Source organism: Typopeltis vanoorti, chromosome 10 (assembly GCF_054136105.1).
Source record: "Typopeltis vanoorti isolate ZY-2024b chromosome 10, IOZ_Tvanoo_1.0, whole genome shotgun sequence".
In the NCBI taxonomy this organism is placed as follows: Eukaryota; Metazoa; Arthropoda; class Arachnida; order Uropygi; family Thelyphonidae; genus Typopeltis; species Typopeltis vanoorti.
The window spans coordinates 41,015,195-41,031,147 of record NC_143558.1 but is presented as its reverse complement, the minus strand read 5'-3'; the positions used below and the strand labels follow the sequence as shown (position 1 = coordinate 41,031,147).

The 15,953-nt window shown below is 38.9% G+C and overlaps 1 protein-coding gene across 1 annotated transcript in view; it reads right to left on the bottom strand.

Annotated features, from left to right (window-relative positions):
* LOC150102361 (regulator of microtubule dynamics protein 1-like) overlaps positions 1–15,953 on the bottom strand; it is a 213,409-nt gene that overhangs the window by 64,540 nt on the left and 132,916 nt on the right. The gene's annotated exons all lie outside the window — the stretch shown is intronic.

The following is a 15,953-nucleotide window of genomic DNA, read 5'->3' as shown; positions in this document are numbered from 1 at the left end:
ATACATGAAATTAATTAAAAAAACTTTAGTAACAAATATTTCAATCTGAATCTAAAAGATTATGTTCAGTGCAATGGCAATTCAAACAATAATAATGGATTTCAAAATGATACAAAGCAACTAGTATAATATGTTATATTGCTAGCAGAAAGCAACAAAATAGCTTTTCCCAACAGAAAATACAGTAAGTTTTTCAAAAAAAAAAAATCAACTAACGCCTTTTTATTCCCATATAAGGAGTAGGAGAGGCAGTTTTAGTCCTATCTTCTTTTGTAGACTGAGTGGGCAGTTCGGTCTCCACTGATAGCCAATCAAAAATAGCTGGCCCAAAGCTATCACCAATTTAGCGGCATGCAGCGAAGAGACAGTTAACAAGTGCTGCCATTTTGTGGTACCTAACACAATATTTTTTAATATCTGACAATACTGTGGGTTCTATGGTTGATTTTCTTGAGTTTACAGGATGAAAAACCCGAGTTTCCAGGAGAACCCCCCCCCCCCAGCCTCCCTTGCCCATACTAGAGATAAACTAACCCAGGAACCAGTCGAAAAAAGGCTTTCATAAAAATGTGCAGGCCTGTGTACTCCTTTATAAATGGCATTTGCATTCAAAGCAAATGGGCAATAAGCTGCCCAAAGAAAGTACTTCCATATTGAGATTTCTGTAGTTGTAGTTATTCACGTTCAAAATTTCTGGAATAAAATACCTAAATTAAGTATTTACAACGTGACATTTTGCTAGCTCAAGCTAGCATTATCCAAGATATATTTAAGATACACTCTCAACAGAGACTAGAATTACAATGGCTTCTAGAACAAGGACAGTCATGTGCATAGAAGGTGACAATGGTGCTCTCTATAGTGATGTCTCATAGTTATTTCTGATGGGTGGATAGAGCATCATATCAAAATTTAGGTAGAATTACACTATCATTTCTGTTACAGTTCAAAAGGTTTTTTTAGCACGAGTTACTTCTAGGAACAGTCTCTGTGATTTAAACTGGGATGTACATAGTAGCTTCCCTTTTTTATCACCTGATGAAATGGTCATCTAAGGTATGTTGGAACTAGTCCATTTTTGGTTGTCCATACCAAATATATTTTTTATGTTAATTTCTTCTGGTAATGGTGGTCTGTCCTGTTTGTCCAAAATACTGGATCCCACATTGACAGGGGATACTACAAACATCCATGAAGAAGAGAGGATCTTGGTGGTCTTTAATTTGTCTGAGGAAATTGGAGACTTTATGTAGAAGTTAATCAACCATTCTGATTTTGCATTTTTCAGTGCGCCCAGTTTATCTGTTGTATCTTTGATACAAGGTGAGGATATGGGGTGTGTGTGTGTGTGTGTGTGTACTGTGCAGATTTTGTCCTCAAGACAGGTAATGCATCTGGTACTAGGCTCTGCTTACACTTTCTGAACAGAATGGTTACACAACAAACCCTCACCAAACTTCTAAAGAAAAAGACCCCCCCCCCAAACTTGGACTGCACACACACACACACGTCTGAAGGACAAAATCTGCAAAGTCCTGGAGGCTAAAGTTTTGAACCTTCAATTTTTTGGGCAGGATGGTGATATGAAGTGGCATGAAAGTATTTGTCTGTGTGCGATGGGCTTCCAATAGATTAAACACACAAGAGACTCATCCGGTTGCCTTGCAATTAAAGTACTTCCAAGAAGACTAGAGCCCCTTCTTTTTCCTTTTCAAGAGTAAAAGTGATTCAGGGGTGGGTATTGATGAGGAATTGTAAAAAGTTGGAAACAGTTGTGGATCATGTGCCCAAATGGCAAAGACTATACTCTTCAGCCATACTTTGGGCTTGAGGGGAAGTGCTGAATTAAATGCCAACTTTTCAAAGGATTCCATATAAGTTAATGATGTGGTGAAAGTGGGGAACCCATTGCTACACCTTAAATTTGTTCAAAGAGCTGATAATTCAAGCTAAAATACTCTGATTTAAGGCAAGTTTAAAGAACATGCAAATATCAGGGAGGGGGAATTGTTGGAAAGCAGCTTTAGTGTATTATCTGCCAGAATAAATTAAGTTATTTCATTCCTGCACCAAAGAAAGTGTCCAGCCACTGATGAAAGGAATTGTTTCTAAGTCTTTTTCTGACCAGTTTCTGAGTTAGTCAATCTCCAGTATGGGGTGGTTTTACTCCTTTTCCCAAGTAAGCAAAACAAAGTTTTGCACATGAAATATATTCACATCTAAGCTACTTGTATATACAGGCTAATAACTTCATATCACTTGCCTTAGTATGTATCCCATAATGCAATGCATAATAGGAAGGGAAGGGCCACTACCCAGACCGGTTTTGACCTTTACTGAGGTCTCTTCAGTGGGAGAGAAAACCTGGGAGAGATACCAAGGTTGATGTAATGCAGAAGTGATCTATATCTAATATACAAGTAGACAAAAGGTACTTGACCTTCTTAATAAAAATCTCTGGATAAGAGAAAGATGTCTGAAAATTTTTTATCTTGGGTGTAAAATACATTAAAGATACCAAGAAATTTTATACGGGGTGCTTAAGGGTCAAAGCTGTATAACTGAGAGAAGACCTCCACATAGCCTTTAAAGGAATGTAGAGAACCAACCAGGGCTTCTGACCTAATGCCCAATCCTCACCTTCTCGTGGTGCACCCTGTTGTGTATCTACCTGGATACTGAACGAACGAGGATGGGCTGGCAATTTGGGATTTAGCCGACCAAATTGTATTCTTATTGGTTAAACCAAAATAAAAAATGATGGTACAACATGACAAAATTTCATGCGGCTGGGGTGTCGCCCGGTTAAACAAGGTCCCCGTTGTTTTCGCCAGGGGAACCAGGGCAAACAGCGAAAAGTCAACTACTGGAACAAATCTGAAATCACACCACAACTCAACATCATCATCAGAGTTAAAGATCGGTACTATCAACATAAGAAGCCTGAATGGCAAAGAAATGGAGCTAGCTGACGAATTAGATAAGTACCAGATCGACATAATAGGGATGACTGAAACAAAAAAAGACAAAAACTGGTGAGTTCTTTCTGAACAATAAATACAAAATGTTATATTCAGGAAATGACAATCAAGGAAAACAAGGAGTAGCCATAGTATTCAACACAAAATACGAGGCTAATCTTCTTAAATGGCAGGCAGTCTCAAGTAGAGTGATGTGGGCAAATATAAGAATGGGGAATTGGACAATGAGACTTATTTGTGCCTATGGTCCCACAGAAGGTTCTACTAAGGTAGAAGTGGAGGAATTTTTTGTTGCTTTAGAAAAAGCAACTGACACAATGAAAAAGGAAAAGTTGGTCCTTGTTGTGGATCTAAATAGCAGAGTAGGAAATGATTGTGAGAGCAAAGCCAATAATAATGGCAAATGCCTGTTGGATTTCTGCTCAGGACATGGACTGGTTATTACTAACACCATGTTCCAACATAAAAATGTGCACAAATTCACATGGAGAGAAGAGGAAAGGAATAAGAAAAGTCTCATTGACTATGTTGTTGGTGATAGTGATGTTTTCTCCCTGGTGCAGGACACCAGAGTGTACAGAGGATTTGAAATTGGAAGCGATCCTTATTTAGTCTTGAGCAGGATAAAATTGAATTTCGTATTGAAAAGAATAACATGTAAGAAAGTTTTAAAGCGAATAAAAGTTGAGCAGCTCTCAGATGTGAACTGTAGACTAAAATACACAAAGATTAATGAAGAAAAAATGAAAGAGTTTGAAAACAGCAACCAGACTTTGGAGATTCAGTGGAAAGCCTTGAAGAAAACACCGATTGATTCAGCCAGAGAGGCACGTGGTGAGGTTGTCTGAAAGGATAGAAAAATAAGAACTCCATGGTGGACACAGGAAGTTAAAGAGGCAGTGAAGGAAAAGAAGAAAGCATATCAAAAGTTCCTGGCAAATAAGTCAGCTTGTGCTCTTAGAGAATACAGAGACAAATGTAAGAAAGCCAAACACTGTGTAAAACTAGCCAAACAAAACTCATGGGAGGACTTTGGCAAGAACATATAAAATAAATATCAAGAAGGTGGTAAGATATTCTGGAGGTGGTTGAAGAAGTTTAGAAATGGAGGAAAGAGTGCTATAAAAGGAGTTAGAGATTATTATTATTATTATTATTATTATTATTATTACGGGCAACTCCAGGGAGTCATTAGACTCATCGAGGGAGGCCCCAAATCATTTTCATCACAACTATTCGACATTCATACAGTATCTATCATACCTCGCCTTAAACTCATTCACTGTCACAGCATCCACCACAGACTCAGGGAGCGCATTCCACTCATTCACTACTCTAAAAGTAAAGAACCCAGCTCTAACACCTTTACTAACCACACTTTTGCCCAGTTTCCATGGATGTCCCCTAGTCCTCCCACAACCAGCCCTGTTCTCAAAAATATCTTCTGAATTAATTTTATAGAAACCCTTCAGTAATTTGAATGTCTCAATCATATCTCCCCCTCCTCCGCCTATCAACCAATTTTTGCAACCCACAAATCCTCAACCTGTTCTCATACGGTTCATTCCACAGACCTGCTATCATCTTGGTCACTCATACATTCGACATTCATACAGTATCTATCATACCTCGCCTTAAACTCATTCACTGTCACAGCATCCACCACAGACTCAGGGAGCGCATTCCACTCATTCACTACTCTAAAAGTAAAGAACCCAGCTCTAACACCTTTACTAACCACACTTTTGCCCAGTTTCCATGGATGTCCCCTAGTCCTCCCACAACCAGCCCTGTTCTCAAAAATATCTTCTGAATTAATTTTATAGAAACCCTTCAGTAATTTGAATGTCTCAATCATATCTCCCCTCCTCCGCCTATCAACCAATTTTTGCAACCCACAAATCCTCAACCTGTTCTCATACGGTTCATTCCACAGACCTGCTATCATCTTGGTCACTCGCCTCTGGATCCTCTCCACCTCCTCCCCATCAAGAAGAAACCTAGGTGACCAAATCTGAGCACAGTAGTCGAGATGAGGTCTTATCAAGGCTCGATACAGAGGAACAATAACCTGCTTGTCTCTGCTTGTCAACGTATTCTTCAGCAACCAAGTGATTTGATGAGCTGATTTGGCCACTTTTGCAATGTGTCCCCTAAATTTCAATTCCTTATCCACCAACACTCCTAAATCTCGTGCCTCATCAATTTCCTGGAGCACGGTTCCACCAATGCAGTAAACTGCCTCCCATCTTTTCACCCCAAAATGCATAACCTTACATTTTGCCACATTAAATTGACATCCATTCTCCCTAGCCCAGACCTCCAATCTATCCAAATCATCCTGCAAAATTTTGACGTCATCTGCATTCACTATTGCCCTACCCAACTTCGCATCATCCGCAAACAAATGAACTGTTCCTCTCAGATCCTTTCCTATATCATTTATGAACAAATTAAACAGCAGTGGTCCCAGAACAGATCCTTGTGGTACACCACTAGTCACAGGCCGTCTAGTGGACTCTACTCCTGAGTAAACCACTCTCTGATATCTCTCCGTCAACCACCCTCCTATCCATCTCACCAACCCTATGTCCATTCCCATATGCTGCAATTTACTGATTAGAATTCCATGTGGTATCCTGTCAAAGGCCTTAGCAAGGTCCAGTAGAATCACTGTAAACCCATTACCCTTATCCAGTTCAGCCGTCACTGTGTTATAATACGTGAGCAAGTTACTGAGGCATGACCTACCCTTCACAAAACCATGCTGTCCCCGATACAGTATCCCATTTTCTTCTATCCAATCTTGTATTTTCCTCTTGACTATTTTCTCTAAGACCTTGATAATGATTCCTGTTATGCTGATTGGCCGGTAATTTTCAACAGCAGCCTTGGAACCACCTTTGTGCAGTGGAACTATTTTCCCCTCTTTCCACCCCCTTGGGACTGACCCAGTCCTGAGGCTCAAATTAAACATAATGGTCAAGGGCACTGACAATTCTTTGGCCGCTTCACGTACGACACGAGCTGGTATACCATCCAATCCCACAGATGTATTGACATTGAGGTTCTGTAATAGACTAGTTACCTCTACCTCATTCATCACAATTCCAGTATAAGCTGTTGGATCCTCCATTTCCGCAAAGCCACCACCTGGATGATATACTCTTGCAAAGTGCTCGCTCAGTAATTCCACAACATCGACTGATTCAGTTACCTCCCTACCCTCAGCATTTTTTAAGATCATTCTACCATGAGCATTTTTCCTTTTACTTGCAACATATTGAAAAAACTGTTTGGGATTCTCTTTAGCCTGCATGGCCAATTTCCTTTCGTAATCTGCTTTTGCTTTTCTTACCACCCTTGTTACCATCCTGGCCTGAGCTTTATACTGTTCATGCACCTGATGGTCACCCTTCTCCTTAAATTCCCTCCACAATTGTTTCTTTTTTTGCAGCTCAAGCTTAATAGTGTTATTCATCCATTTAACCCCTACCTGATTTATTATTCGGACTCTTGGTATACAGTCAACCATTGCCTCCTGCAAACAGTTCTTAACCACCTCCCATGCACCATCAACATCCAGCCCTTGCAGTTTTACATGCCATGGCATTGAGCCAAGCACACACCTAAGCTTGTCATACTTACCAGCCCGGTAATTCCACATATACCCTGTCTTAATTGTAAATTCGACTCCTTTAGCCACCTCCCAAGTCATGACCTTATGGTCACTCTCACCAATTGGTGGCAACATGGTCATGTTCGTTACAGCTACATTCTCAGTTGCAATTACTAGGTCCAGCACTCTCTGCCCCCTGGTATTTTCCAATACATGTTGCCGTAGATAGTTGTCCCTTAATAACTGCATAAAATCCAATTCCTTCCTCCCATGTGCCCTCTCCTCTTTCCAGTCAATGTTACCATAATTGAAATCACCCATAATAATTACCCTCCTTCCATTCATTTCTTCTATTTGCTTATGCATACTATTTCCACCATCCACTCCATCACCCGGTCTATAGCAGCACCCAATTGTATATTTTGTTCTGCTAGATTGTATCTCACACCAAACAGCCTCAAATGTGCTTTTTTCCCCATCCTGCAGTTCAAATTCTATACTCCTTGGCTGAAGCTCATCAGCTATCATCAATAACACTCCTCCCCCCTTTTTATTCACCCTGTCACTCCTGAACACGCTATACCCATCGCATTCAATCCCACTAGCTTTATCATCCTCTGTCAGCCATGTTTCACTAATACCGACAACCTGTGGCCTGGAAGTGCCAACCATGGCCAAAAACTCTTCCTTCTTGTTCCTAATACTCCTGGCATTAGTGTACATGAATCGCAGAAGCCCATTTGTCCCATCCCTACTTTGATTCCTTATACTAATTATCCCATTCTGATTTGTTGTCCGTCGTACTCGCCCGGGCGTAATATACTCATTCATACACTTAACTGCCCCCCCTAAAGTCTGCATATCTACTCCCCCCCCTCTTAATAAATCTAGTTTCCCTGAGTCTGTACATCCACTTCCACATCATTCATCAACACTCTTTCAAGTCTCCGTACACCAACTCCATTCAAATGTAACCCATCCATCTTATATAAGTCCTTTCGCCCATCGAACTCATTCCACACATCCACAAATTCCACACCACTCTCCATGCATAACCCACGCATAAAGTCATTGGCAATTATGGCCCTCCTTCTAAACACTTCGCTGTCATACCGCGGTAAGATACTCACCATCCTAACTCTCTCACTCTTCTCTTTTGCTACCTCAAACAACTCCCTCACATCCTCTATCATTTCCATTTTGTCCTCTTTCAAATCATTCGTTCCTGCCACTATTATCATCTCTTTCACCCTCTGTTTTTGCAGTCGAATAGATTCGCTGACGTCCTTTATGTTCGCACCCGGCTGGTATGACTTCGTTAAACTCTCAATTATTACGCCTCTTAATAGCGAATCCCCATACAGCACTCGCTCCTTCATTTTATTGACGTTTACGTACATTCTATTTTTTGCCGTCACAGACTTCCGCCGGTTATTTGTCGGTACGTTCAACACACATTTTTGCATACGCTCCAGTTGTCGTTTGGCTCTGTGTATCGCGCCATGTAAACGGGCAATTTCGCTACTCGCATTTATCTCACCATTTTCATTATCGATCAAATCATCCATTCCTTCGGTGTTTCTACCTTCATTTACACTTTCAGCGACGCTCTCACACATATCTGGCACTACCACGCAATTCTCTAGTACACCGCCATTTTCTACATTCTGACAACAGGCATACAGTCAGGAATACATATTCACACTTGAAGTAGAAAAAGCCATCAAAGGCTTGAAATGTGGAAAGGCAGCAGGAGTAGGTGATATTGATATTCGACCAGAAATGCTGAAATATGGTGGTATAAAAGTCTTACAGTGGCTGCACTGCATAGTTCAAGAAAGCCTGGACAGAGGAACGAATTCCTGATGATTGGAGTAGAGCTCTAATAGTACCCATATATAAAAAGGGAAATAAAACTGAATGTGAGAATTACAGAGGTATTTTCCTACTGAGTGTTCCTGGCAAGATCTATGCAAGCATACTTGAGAAACAGTTGAGAAGAATTGTAGAAGAAAAGCTTGGTGAAGAACAAGCTGGATTCAGGCCAAATAGAGGCTGTCAGGATCAGATCTTCACTTTACGACAAATAGTCGAGAAAGCATGGGAATATAACAAAAATCTGTATTTAAGTTTTGTCGATCTGGAAAAGGCATGTGACAGGTGCCAAGAGAGAAACTATTCAATATGCTACAATTATATGGTGTCAATGGGGCATTATATCAAGCAATACTTAGTCTTTATTTGAGTTGTAAGTCGGCAGCTAGAATTGAAGGAAGTACAGGAAGATGGTTTAATGTTAAATCTGGTATGAGACAAGGATATACATTATCCACTCTGTAATTCATTATCTATATGGATCACATTATGAAGGAAAGTGGTATTAAACATGATATCAAAATTGGAGATGTTAATGTCAGCTCTTTACTTTATGTGGGCGATGTTATACTTCTAAATAAATCCGCTACAAATCCGCTTCATACGCTATCGTATGAAGGTCAGCATTAAAAAGACAAAGACAATGAAAATAGGTAGAATTGTTGAAAATGTCAATTGTGTTGTGAACAGGGAACCTGTGGAACAAGTAAAACATTTCAGCTACTTAAGAATGATTTTTACTGAAGATGGTAAATTAAATATGGAAATAGATAACAGAATCAACAAAGCTGGTATGGTAGAAAGTCAATTGAATAAATTCATATGGAATAAGAGAGAAATTAGTCGGAACACTAAATTAGTTGTATACAAGACAGTGTTCAAACCAGTTTTAACTTATGGATCTGAGAGCTGGGTCAGAAGTAAAACACTTGACCAAAGACTAGAGATCGCAGATATGAGAGTCCTGAGAAAGATTAGAGACGTGAACAGATGGCATCAATGGCAATATCATATTAAAAACAAGGATATTAGGAAAGAATTTAACTTTGTTAGCATCCAGGAATGCATTAGCAGAGCTAATCTCAGATGGTATGGTCACTTAAACAGAATGGGAGAGGAAAGATTAGCAAAACAAGTGTTCTCTGCCAGGTTGGCAGGAAAATGACCCAGAGGAAGACCAAGATATAGGTGGATTGATATGTTACAAAGTGCCTTAGATGATGGAAATATAAGATCTGATAATGATAATATTGGAGTCTTGACAAGTAACAGACTGATTTGGAGGAAAATTGTAGATAGGAAGTTAGTAATGATATAAATTTTTCATATAATACTATCATATCCTGTACACCCCTTGAGGGTACGTCAAGAATTTGATGATGAAAAATTTTATATTTGGATTTAATCCATTTCCCAAGTAAGCAAATATATTTCATGCACAAAACTTTGTTTTGCTTACTTGGGAAAAGGATTAAAACGAAGTATAAAATTTCTTAGTATCTTTGATTTATTTTACACCCAAGGTAAAAAAACTTTCAAACATCCTTCTCTCATCCAGAGGTTATTTTTTATTAAGAAGGTAAATCACCTTTTGTCTACTTGTATATGAGATATAGATGACTTTTGCATTACTTCAACCTTGGTATCTCTCCAGGATCTGGCTCCCACTGAAGAAACCTCAATAAAGGTCTAAACCGGTCTGGTTAGTAGTCCTTCCCATTATGCATTGCATCATACATGCCTGAAAGGGGATGTGCTTTGCATTCTGGGATACATACTAAGGCAAGTGACATGAATTCATTAGCCTCTATATACAAGTAGCTCAGACACGAATATATTTCATTCGCAAAACTTTGTTTTACTTACTTGAAAAAAAAAAGGATCAAAACCATATACAGTAAAACCCCGAGGTTACACGGCAGGTGGGACTAACAAAAAGCGCGTAAGTCGATTTCGCGTAACTTGGTGTATAAATTTGCATGTAATTTATATATACAAACATGCAATTGGAACCAAACGTTTACAAAAACACCTATATTTTTTAAGAAATATAATCACAATTGTAGTTTTTCAAAAATAAAAAAAAGAAAGTTATTTCGATGTTGATGGTTTCATAAAATCTAATAGATTCGTCTGACAGCATAATGTCTTTTTCTTGTCATGCAAAATTTCTTCATAGCAAGCTAATGATTTTTTTTATTCCTTGCCTTGTGGGTACAATTCGTTCCTTGTCAGAATCTATGTCCTCCAAAATCTAAACCTTTCTTTTATGATTGTTCTTACTCTGGATTCCTGTAGATCGAACTTCTTTGCTAGCTCACAAATTTTCATTCCGCCTTCAAAATTTAATAATGTTGAGTTTTGTTTCCAAAATCAATGTTTTTCTTTTCTTGCTAGCTGTAGAAGAATCGGACTTGCTTCTTTTGGATGACATTATTATTTTTTATGTGATAAAATTTTTATCAAGAACATAACAGTAAACAATCGCAAGGTTTGTAGACTATAAAAAATCGTGTATGAATGGAGACCGTGCGAAACATGCTGTGAACAAGCCCTGACGTGCTTGTTCACAGCATGTGCGACACTGGCGAATGCGGCTGTCGCCTGAAAGATACGACTAGTAGTGAGGCGTGAAGCGGGACGGGAATACGTACATATAAGAAACTGCATAACTCCGGATTTGCGTAAGTTGGGGTATGACTGTATGTATGTATATATATATATATATATATATATATCATCATCATCATCATCATCAAATTCCTGCCATGTACCCTCAAGGGGTGTACAGGATATGATAGTACTACATGAAAAAAATTACATCATTATTAATTTCCTATCTACAATTTTCCTCCAAATCAGTCTGTTACTTGTCAAGACTCCAACATTATCAGATCTTATATTTCTATCGTCTAAAGCACTTTGTATCGTATCAATCCACCTATATCTTGGCCTTCCTCTGGGTCGTTTTGCTGCCACCCTGGCAGAGAACACTTGTTTTGCTAATCTTTCCTCGCCCATTCTATTTAAGTGACCATACCACCTGAGATTAGCTCTGCTAACGCATTCCTGGATGCTGACAATGTCAAGTTCTTTCCTAATATCCTCGTTTTTAATATGATATTGCCATTGTTGCCATCTGTTCACGCCTATAATCTTTCTCAGGACTCTCATATCTGTGGTCTCTAGTCTTTGGTCAAGTGTTTTACTTCTGACCCAGCTCTCAGATCCATAAGTTAAAACTGGTTTGAACACTGTCTTGTATACAGCTAATTTAGTGTTCCGACTAATTTCTCTCTTATTCCATATGAATTTATTCAATTGACTTCCCACCATACCAGCTTTGCTGATTCTGTTGTCTATTTCTATATTTAATTTACCATCTTCAGTAAAAATCGTGCCTAAATAGCTGAAATGTTTTACTTGTTCCACAGGTTCTCCATTCACAACACAGTTGACATTTTCAATGATTCTGCCTATTTTCATTGTCTTTGTCTTTTTATTGCTGACCTTCATACCATATCTATTACAACAGCTATTCAATTTAGTCAGAGAATCTTGCAGACTTGTAGCAGATTTATTTAGAAGTATAACATCATCTGCATAAAGCAAAGAGCTGACATTAACATCTCCAATTTTGATATCATGTTTAATACCACTTTCCTTCATAATGTGATCCATATAGATAATGAATAACAGAGGGGATAATGTACATCCTTGTCTCACACCAGATTTAACATTAAACCATCTTCCTGTACTTCCTTCAATTCTGACTGCTGACTTACAACTCAAATAAAGACTAAGTATTGCTTGGTATAATGCCCCATTCACACCATATAACTGCAGCATATTGAATAGCTTCTCTCTTGGCACCTTGTCATATGCCTTTTCCAGATCGACAAAACTTAAATACAGATCTTTGTTATATTCCCATGCTTTCTCGACTATTTGTCGTAAAGTGAAGATCTGATCCTGACAGCCTCTATTTGGCCTGAATCCAGCTTGTTCTTCACCAAGCTTTTCTTCCACAATTCTTCTCAACCGTTTCTCAAGTATACTTGCATAGATCTTGCCAGGAACACTCAGTAGAGAAATACCTCTGTAATTCTCACATTCAGTTTTATTTCCCTTTTTATATATGGGTACTATGAGAGCTCTACTCCAATCATCGGGAATTCGTCCCTCTGTCCAGGCTTTCTGAACTATGCAGTGCAGCCACTGTAATACTCTTATACCACCATACTTCAGCATTTCAGGTCGAATATCATCTACTCCTGCTGCCTTTCCACATTTCAGGCCTTTGATGGCTTTTTCTACTTCAAGTATGGATATGTATTCCTGACTGCATGCCTGGTCAGTGTTTTTTACCACTGTGCTGTCATCACTGCTTGTTTCATTTAGCAGTTTTTCAAAGTAATTACTCCATACTTCAAGGATATCTTTTTCTCCCGTTTTCATGTCACCTTTATCATCTCTAATTCCTTTTACAGCACTCTTTCCTCCATTCTTAAGTTTCTTCAACAACCTCCAGAATATTTTGCCACCTTCTTGATATTTATTTTCTAGATTCTTGCCAAAGTCCTCCCATGACTTTTGTTTAGCTAGTTTTACACAGTGTTTAGCATTCTTGCATTTGTCTCTATATTCTCTAAGAGCAAAAGCTGACTTATTTGCCAGGAACTTTTGGTATGCTTTCTTCTTTTCCTTCACTGCCTCTTTAACTTCCTGTGTCCACCAGGGAGTTCTGATTTTTTTATCCTTACAAACAACCTCACCACAGGCCTCTCTGGCAGAATCAATCAATGTTTTCTTCAGAGTTTGCCACTGAATCTCCAAGGTTTGGTTCCTGTTCTCAAACTCTTTCATTTTTTCTTCAATAATCTTTGTGTATTTTAGTCTACAGTTCACATCTGAGAGCTGCTCAACTTTTATTCGCTTTAAAACTTTCTTACATGTTATTCTTTTCAATATGAAATTCAATTTTATCCTGCTCAAGACTAAATAGTGATCACTTCCAATTTCAAATCCTCTGTACACTCTGGTGTCCTGCACCAGGAAGAAAACATCACTATCAACAATAACATAGTCAATGAGACTTTTCTTATTCCTAGCCTCTTCTCTCCATGTGAATTTGTGCACATTTTTATGTTGGAACATGGTGTTAGTAATGACCAGTCCATGTCCTGAGCAGAAATCCAACAGATATTTGCCATTATTATTAGCTTTGCTCTTTTCTCCAAATTTTCCCAAAATATTTTTGTATGTCTGACAATCATTTCCTACTCTGCTATTTAGATCCCCAACAAGGACCAACTTTTCATTTTTCATTGTGTCAGTTGCTTTTTCTAAAGCCTCAAAAAATTCCTCCACTTCTACCTTAGTAGAACCTTCTGTGGGACCATAGGCACAAATAAGTCTCATTGTCCAGTTCCCCATTCTCATATTTGCCCACATTACTCTACTTGAGACTGCCTGCCATTCAAGAAGATTAGCCTCGTATTTTGTGTTGAATACTATGGCTACTCCTTCTTTTCCTTGATTGTCATTGCCTGAATATAACATTTTGTATTTATTGCTCAGAAAGAGCTCACCAGTTTTGGTCTTTTTTGTTTCAGTCACCCCTATTATGTCGATCTGGTACTTATCTAATTCCTCAGCTAGCTCCATTTCTTTGCCATTCAGGCTTCTTACGTTGATAGTACCGATCTTTAACTCTGGTGATGTTGAGTTGGGGTTTGTTTTCAGATTTGTTCCAGTAGCTGACTTTTCGCTGTTCGCCCTGGTTCCCTGGCGAAAACAACGGGGGCCTTGTTTAACCGGGCGACGCCCCAGCCGGCATGAAATTTTGTCATGTTGTACCATCATTCTATATTTTGGTTTAACCAATAAGAATACAATTTGGTCGGCTAAATCCCAAATTGCCAGCCCATCCTCGTCCGTTCAGTATCCAAGTAGATACCCAACAGGGTGCACCACGAGAAGGTGAGGATTGGACATTAGGTCAGAAGCCCTGGTCGGTTCTCCGCATTCCTTTAAAGGCTATGTGGAGGTCTCCTCTCAGTTATACAGCTTTGACCCTTAAGCACCCCATATATATATATATATATTGTAAAATAGATTTGAATGACTTAAACTGAGAGTTAGGTAAAAAAAGGGGGTTTAGTAGTAAAACAACTAGTTTCGTCTTATAACAGCTTTCATCAGGTGACATTATAAAAGAAAAGAAAAAACACTAAACACTGAAGGTTAAAAAAACTATGAACAATATAGAGAGTCATCATCATCATAATCGTCTTATACCCTCTTTTACCTTGCAGTGTCGAGGGTCCATTGATCATCGGACCTCACTCCGTTTACAGGTGTATCCTATAGCCTGTAGTGTCCTATAGCCTGTAGTGTTGGGTTCTCAAGGCCAGTTTGCCTGCTTTGCGGGATGAAAAACCCCAGAATAAACTGGGGAAAAAACCCTGCTGTCCATGCCCAAGACTGGCTAACTTGGCTATGGCTGAGGAAGATCCTTCAGCTCCTCACGTCACCGACGGGAATCGAACCTAGGACACTCCTTCCACAGGCATATGGTTGCGAAGCGCACAGTCACTAGGCTAACCGCGCAGACTCTCTATACATAATTAGCATGAAAATGTTGTAGTTGTATTTAAAGCTGTTCTTTCATTTGTTGCATTGTTGGGAGAGTTCATGCTTGCAGCATCACGTGAATGCCAGTACATGATTACAGCTGAATGACCATCTGGGAGGTTGTAGCTTAAGTTATTATTTAGATGTTCAAGGTTGAGGATGATTTCCCTAGATTCTACGATTTTTCTCTCCAATTTATCATGGCAATGAAAGATGTTAATAGATCTGTCCCAGCGGGCTGTATGACTTGGAATTTCATCATTAGGATCAGCCGAGAAAAGGATATGGCTTGATAAGGCACTGGCTCGCTGTCTCTTGTAAGCAATGTCCCTCATGTTTCCTCCATACGTAATTCAATGGATTTGTCTGTCTGGCCAAAATAAGGACTATCACAATCACACCATATGGATTTTGTACACATCAGGATATTTAAGACAATGATGACAAGGTTTTGGGTGGCTTATTAAGGAGCGGATTTTTGGAAGTGGAGTGAACAAAGTTCTGATATTGTATTTTCTTAGAACCTTGGCTAATTTTTGTGAAACTGAACTTATGTAAGGAATAGATATAATGCCTTTAAATGTATTTATTTCTTCTGTGTGATGACAAGGAGGATTAAGAAGGAATTTTTCAATAATTCTTTCAGAATATCCATTAAGTAAGAAAGTAGTTTTGAGATAGTTGATTTCTTTTTGAAGTTCATTTGGGTCATCAAGAAGAGAGTGAGCTCTATGTCCCAAGGTAGAAATTATTCAAAGTTTTCGGGGAGGGAAGTAATGGGACTGACTATGAAGATATCTGTTGGCATGTGTAGGCTTTCTATACATCAAAATTTTAAGCTT